Raw genomic sequence first — 7,366 nt, 5'->3', positions numbered from 1 at the left:
AAAGTGAGTTTTCTAAGGAAAGTGTTAGAAGGGAGAGGGAATAGCATGTGATTACTGAGCTGTGCGCCATGAACTTGAAGTGAGAGCAGTGTCTGCCCAGGGTGACTTTTCTCAAAGAAAAACTAGAGCTGGACAGCAGTTAAAATCCCAAAACCGATTTTAGTCAGGACTATTGCAATAGGGGAAAGACACCTCAGAGTAGAACAGGACTTGCTCTGACCCCAGCATGTGCAGCACTTACAGCCAAGGTAGGTGGGGCAGCGGATAAAAGCTTACTCAGAGGAAACAGCAGGGGTAAGGGGGCTTGTGCCTAAACCAACCTAACAGGATTCATGCTGAAAGCAGGCCCGGATGGGTCAGACATCACCCGGGGTGAGGGTGGGGGATGAGGAACCCAATCAGGGATTCTAGCTAAACCGGATGAGCTGGATTCTTGTTAAATTGGACAATGCAGATGAACACATTAGTCCCAAAGTCAGTCCTAGTGGAAGAGATCAGGGGGCGTGAGGAGAATTAGAGAATTTTATCCCTTTCTCCCTCAGCGATTTCTAGGGGGTGGGGTGGGGGGATGTCCTGAATAACAGCAGGCCGAGCCCTGGGTCCTACACATGGACAGGTCAGGTGGAAGGATGGAAGGGGAGACACGTCCACTGCCGGGAGCCCATCCAGTCACACGGGGGCCTGAGGAACCCATCCATTTGTCCTGCCTCTCCTGGCCCTTTTCTGCAGCTGGGGTGGGACATGGGGACAGGGCAAATGGTGGGTAGAAGGGAGGGACCTCCCAGGGCAGGTGGGGAAGTCAGCCCTTGAACTTGTCTTAGTCCAAAGACAGAACATACAATATTGTCAGTTGTTAAAAACAACAATTTTATGATGCAAAACCAAAAATCTTTAACTGCATTTCAGAAAATTTAGTAGTTACCCACAATCATCACCTTCATCCAATCTTCCAGATGTTTTCTGTACACATTAAAAAATGTTATGATGCTTTAAATTTCTCTACATAGCTTTAAAAGTAGTATAGGGGTTTTATATGATTACAAAAGCAATATATGGTCACTGCAGGGAGTTTGGGGTGAAAAAGGAAAATGCAAAGGAGGGATAAGAATCCCCTGTGACCCTTCCAAGCTGAGTTAACCACCAGTCAGCTTTTGGTGTAAATACTAGCGGTCTTTCCCCGTGCATGCACGCATTACACCTGGCATTACGTATTACGGTTTACAGTACGTTGGGATCACATGGTGCAAACTGGTTTCAGCGAGATTCCTTTGCTTGCAGGAAGAAGTCTGGAGCTTGCCCGAGTCCTTGGTTTATGTTGGGGTCACACAGGGACAGCAATAGCAGGTGATTCCATGGAGGCACATGTGTGCCTGACACGTTCCCAGGGATTCCTGGCTGGCCCCCAGTTTGAAACCACCCAGGGACGGAGGCCACCGTCTCTCTCAGGGCAACTGCAAAGCCTCCTCCCCAGTCTGCAGCTGCCACTCTCTCCCCTGCATTCTACTCTCCACTCAGCACCCAGAGGGGGCTTTTACAAATGAATCAAATCATACCAGCATCCTCCCTGCCCCATCAAAACCCTCCCACAGTTTCCCATGGGCACACTCAGACAGCATGCAGAGTCCTGGCCTGGCCCACCAACCGACCAGTAGGGTTTGGCCCAGGGCCTAGCTCTCCAGGCTCATTTCTCTCTGTTCCCCTCTTGCCTCCTCGCTGTTCCTCAAGGCAGCTTCATGTTCCTGCCCCAGGGCCTTGGCATTTGCTGCTCCCTGTGGGGTGGGGGAGGAATGCACTTCTGCGTTGTCTCATGGCCCCCTCCCTTCACTCAGTTCTTGCTCAAACATCACCTCGGCAGAAACGCCTTCCCTGAACCCCCATCCAACACAGCTGCCGCACCCTTCTCTCTTTACCCTGGTTTGTTTCCTATGGCTCTGATCAGGACCTGACATTGCACTTTTGGATTGTCTGCCACTCTCATTAGCACATCCCCTCACCTGTCAGAGCAGTGAATAGGGGGAGGTGAGTGACGCACTCACCCCAGGGGCAAAAGTTAAGGGAGCACCAAAAACCACAGGAAGAGGAATAAGATTTTAATGCAACATTTTAAAAAATCAAAATTAATGCCTACAAAATCCATGACTAAAAAAATCAAAATTTTCAATGAAGACAGGCCCCGTTTTCCTTGCCCCTCTGTCCTGAGTGTCTGTAGCCGCCTGGCCACAGCTGACAGGAAGCATTTGCTGAATGAGTTAAGGAAAGTGGGAAGGAGGCTGACAGTTGTGTAGAGACAAAAGAGCAGAGCAAGTGGACAGAGGGAGGAGAGGTCCTCCCAGAGGGGCTGAGCTGGGAGTCCTGAGGAGACTCTGCCCTGGAGGAAGAGGCCAGCTGTGCGCCCCTCCTCCCAGAACAGGGCAGGGACCCAAGGCAGTGCTGGTGGGTGGCGGGGTGGGGCGGGTTCTACTTTCAGGAGAGTGGGGAGCACTGGTGAGGAAAGCCAAAGTTGGACAAGGTGGTGGTGGCTGTGGGGGAGAAACTTGAATAACTCATTGTGTGAACGTCCCATGGCTGTCATAACAAATTCCCACAAACTGGGGGCGCTTAAGACAATAGACATGTATTCTCTCACAGTTCTAGAGGTTGGAAGTCAGAAATCTAGGTGCGCTGCTTCTGATGGCTCTAGGGGAGAAACCTGCCATTACGAACTGAATGTTTGCATCCCCTCAAAATTCATGTTGACACCTAACTCCCAGTGGGATGGTTTGGAAGTGGGGCCTTTGAAAGGTGCTTAGGTTGTGAGGATGAGGTCCTTATGAATGAGTCCCTTCCAGTGGGTTCCTGTGTCTTTTTGCCATGACCCATTCATCTTTAAAAGCTTCCTTGCCTTCTGCCACAATCGAGATGTTCCAGTGTCCCATGCACGGTCACTGCCCCAGACCCGAAGCTGTTTTCCCAGGGAGCCTGGCTCCTGAGTGGTGCTTTCCACATAGACGTTGAGCTCAGGACGCCAGGGTTGTCATCGTCTTCATTTGCATTTCCCTAACTGCTAGTGACCTTGGGCATCTTCTCCTATAGTCAGTGACCATTTTCACTTATTTTTCTGTGAATTATCTGTTCTTAGCTTTTATCCAAATTTTCTCTTAGATCATTTTGTAATTTTAACATTGATTTGTTTTTTCGTTTCTAGATTTTAATCCTTTATCCGTTGCATTCACTGGAAATTTGCTTGGCTTTGAACTCCCATATCTAGGCTGCAGAGACGTTTGCAGTTTCCATGTTGTCAGATCTGTTTATCCTTCTGTTTATGGCTTCTGGGTGGGGCTTCTAGGGCGGACCGTCTTCTTAGAGAGGCCTTGGCACCTCAAGGTGAGGTAAATTGCCTAATGTCACACATCACACAGCTAATTAGTGGAGAGTTGGGTATACTTGAGTATTTGCTACCAAAGTCAGTCCCCTTCCCCCAGGACACACAGCCCTCCCATGGCGGGGGGAGGCAAGATGCAGCAGTGAACTGGGGTCTGCAGGTTGAGCCCAGCTGGGAAGTGGGGGGTGATATGGGCTCTGGAATAACATTTAAAGCCTATTCCCAACAGCCAGTCGGAATGACCAAGCCTTGGCTGAGACTAGGATGACCCAGAGGAAGGTTGATAAAAGGCTGAGAAAGGCTGAGAAAGGTCTGATGAAGGTGTGTGAGGAGCAGGCTGCTGGGAGGGAGGCAGAGATTTCAAGGCCACCATGGAGGAGGGGACGGCATTGAAGGAAACAGCTGAAAAGTATCCCTGGACCCCAAGGGTCTGACCACATAAGCCCTTGGACACTGGATGCCCCAGCGTTTTCCTTGGGTGGCAAGCAGTTCTCAACCCTGGGAACCCTGGGGTCTTGTAGCACATGAGCACCCAGCTAGAGGGTCACTGGTGCCCCTTCCCGGGCATGAAAGGCAGGCAGGACAGCACGAAGAAGAGTTCCATAGGCGTTCGCATCTGGCTAACACTCAGAAGCCCTCCTAAGAATGAGCCCAAGGCATTGTGCCAGTAATTTTTAGGCAGGACTGCCAGGTGAGAAAGGTAGTGGGAGCAAGAGGCACCGTGGCTTGTCCAGGATCCCCTGATCCCAGTTAGGGTACCTTGGTGCAGTTACCCATTAGAGCCTCTAGGTGGTGACTCTGCATTACCAATACCAGCTGCCGGAACCCACGCAATATTGGTTCACTTCTCCGGAAAACCCCTCAACTTTACCCCACCCAAACAGACTCTTTCCTGACTTTGTCCCCTGGAGCCCGTGGGTGAGGGGACGTAAACCTGGAGCATAAATGGAAAGGACATCTGGGAGCCAAATTCTGGAAAGAGAGGCTGCCTTTGTCATCTGTCCTTTCACTCTGCTCCCCTGCCCTCTCTCCCTCCACCTCCTCCTCTCACCGGGACCCTTACAAATAGCATCTTCACTGGCCTCCCCACCTTTCCCCAAACAAGTCTGTCCTAAACACAGCTACAATGACCCTTCTGAAACTGGGTGTGGTCCATGATGGCTGGAAAGAGTGTGGGCCTTGGGTCCAGCACCAGCTCTGGGCTCCAGCAGCTGTATGGCCTAGGACACAGCCCTAAAACTCTCTGAACCCTGACAAGATCGTCAGCATCTCTTTATTCAATGGAATTTCGTTACATATTCTAAAATTTTTAAAGCAGCTAACACAAACATAGAGATATCCTCCCAAGGCATATTCTCAGAGCTTTCTTGAGTTTGCTAACTTGTGACTTCCAGGTCTTTGGCCTTTTCTTCTGAGGTGATGACGTCTCATCTTCTTAATCCGAGTGTTGTGAGTGTCACAAGGGGGCCTCAGGATTGACGCGTTGGGGAACTGGCTGGGGTTGTTTCCCTCTCCTGCCTTCCTGCAAAGCAGTGCTTACAAAGGACAAAGGCTTCCCATTCGAAACCTCTGAGTGTGTGGTCTTCAGTCCAGGATAGCCTGTTTCCTCCTCTGCAAAGCTCACCCTGCCTACCTTGCAGATTGCTATCGAGATTAAAACTTGTAATCGTGTCGGAGGAAGCACTATGCCAAGAGGGCTACACACGTGCAAAATATTCGGTGCAATTCCCCAGCTTGAAAACTCTCTGTTGCTTCCAGGGTAAAATACAAACATCTCCTGATACCTCGAGCCCCCAGCACACCTGCCTTCCCAGGCTTGTCTCCATCATCCTCCCAACACATCTTGTGATACAGCTAAACCAGGGGCCCAGAAGTTTCCCTGCCTTAACCAGGGTTTCCTTGCTCCTGTCTTTGCTCTTTTCTTTCCACCTGAAATCCCTTTCCTCAGCCCCCCAACCCCGCCATCCTGCCCTATACCTTTAGACCCATTAAAAAAACGTTTAGATTGTGTTTTTCTGTAAGTAATAAACGTAGTACATGCACAGGGTATGAGATGAAAAGCAAGTCTCTGTCTCCCTCCTCTCCACCATGCAGGGTTACTCCACAAATACACTTTCAGATCTATACATGCACGTCCTCTTTAAATGCAGGTATATGGAATGATACTAAACACGTACCTTGCTCTTTTTCACTTAATGTCTCTTGGATGTATTCCATAGCAGCACACACAGAGTGGCCTCCCTGCTTTTAACAGCTGTGTGACGTTACCACAAATTATACCCCTGGTCTATTTAACACCCTTCCCCTCCGGCAGGACAGGTGCTTGTTGTTGTAGCCAAGGCTGTGATAAGCACCCCTGCCCCTCCATCTCTGGGCAGTGCACCGTTTCTATAGGACAAATCCCTGACATCGACTGCCAGCATGAACCCCCCACCCCCAAGGGCTCCTGCCGTGATCCGTGCTCCAGGGGTGACCATACAGCTCAAGTGTCCAGAGCGTCTGCTGGAGTCTAAAGTCAGACTGTGACTGGGTTCAAACTCTAGCTGCTCCACTTACGTTTCCCTCTGCCTCAGTTCTCTTGTCCCTAGAATGGAGATGATGAGAAGGTACCACTTCTGGAGCAAGGAGTAAATGAGATAGCATGTTACAGCACTTAGATCCAGGAAGCGCCGGGAATGGCTGGCTGCCCTTCTTCCTGTTACAGGGCCTGCTGTACTTCCATTTCCTCTACAGGTGCCTGTACTTTGCATGCAGGCCCTGACCTTGGTCCTGTCTGCACCCACCACAAGTCCAGGAGGTGGTGGGTGCATGATAAATAGTCCCTGCCTTTGGTACTGAGGAGCCAGCCTCCAGCTCTGGCCCACCCCTCGCGTGTGCCGTCCCCAAGGCCTGGGAGATGGGGGTGCAGGAGAGGTACCTTTCTCCGAATAGTCGTCACAGTCAGGAGCCCCTCCCCTCTTTCCATTTCTCAACCTCCCACTGCCATTCAGTCTGATACACAGGTGGAGGTGGGTGTCCTCGTTCAGAAACTCTGTGAAGGGCCGATCTTGACTGGCCCCTGAGACCAACACCATGGCCTGATTCTGGTCCCCACAGACCCAGACCCTTTCCCCCTCCCCCCAGGCCCCAGTCTCCCTTCAAACTCTGTTCCTCCAGGAGGAACCAGCCCTCCCCGAGCTGGGAAGGGCAAGATAATAGGAGTCCCACTGGAGCTGGGAAAGGGGCTTCCTTTTGGACCTTGGAATTCCTCCCAGCTTTCCCTACCCCCATAGTTGTGTTTGTCTAGCTCAAATGGGGAGGCTAGACCAGGTTCCTCAGCCAACTGAGGAGGGAGAAGTTTCCACCTGAGCAGCCAGACCCTGGCCAAGGGGCTTCCAGGGCAGTAGTACAGAGTGGCCCAGCAGGGGTCAGCTCACACTCTGCACCCCCTGCCTCAACCCAACCCGAACCCACCCAGCAGGAGGGAATTGGGTGCATCTAGTGGCTGCCTCTGGCCGCAGGGCAGATGCAGGAAGTACCGGGCAGGAGTGGGTGCCAGGGGCTGAGGAGAGAGTGAAGCCCACAGTGACAGCAGAGGGGCAGCATGGCTGGGGGAGAAGCTGCGGAAGTGGAGGGAGGTGAGGAATCAAAGCACAGCTTCTCTGGGCAGAGAGCGAGTAGAGATTGGCTCAACAGTGAGGAGACATTGGGGTCCTCACGTGATAACAGTAACAGTAATAGTAATAGTAACAAGAACAGCTAATAGGAGCACCAGCCATTTGCCCTTCAAGGGGCTCCTTACAAGAGGCAGGGCCTGTTATTACCCCATGTTACAGAGGCAGAAGCCGAGGCCAGAGAGGGTGAAGGATTTGTACGAAGCCACACGGGTGGTAAGTGGCAGGGGTCAGGACCTGAACTCCAGGCTTCTGGCTCCAGAGTTCCCACTGCCTCTGATAAGAACCCCATTAGCTAACACTCGCCTACGTTTCGCAGGTGTCGTTTACTGCACCCCCCACCATCAATTGT

This window comes from Rhinolophus sinicus, chromosome 12 (assembly GCF_057876585.1).
Source record: "Rhinolophus sinicus isolate RSI-liver-muscle chromosome 12, RSI-T2T, whole genome shotgun sequence".
Lineage (NCBI taxonomy): Eukaryota > Metazoa > Chordata > Mammalia > Chiroptera > Rhinolophidae > Rhinolophus > Rhinolophus sinicus.
The sequence above is the reverse complement of the archived record's forward strand: the minus strand, read 5'-3'. Positions refer to the sequence as shown.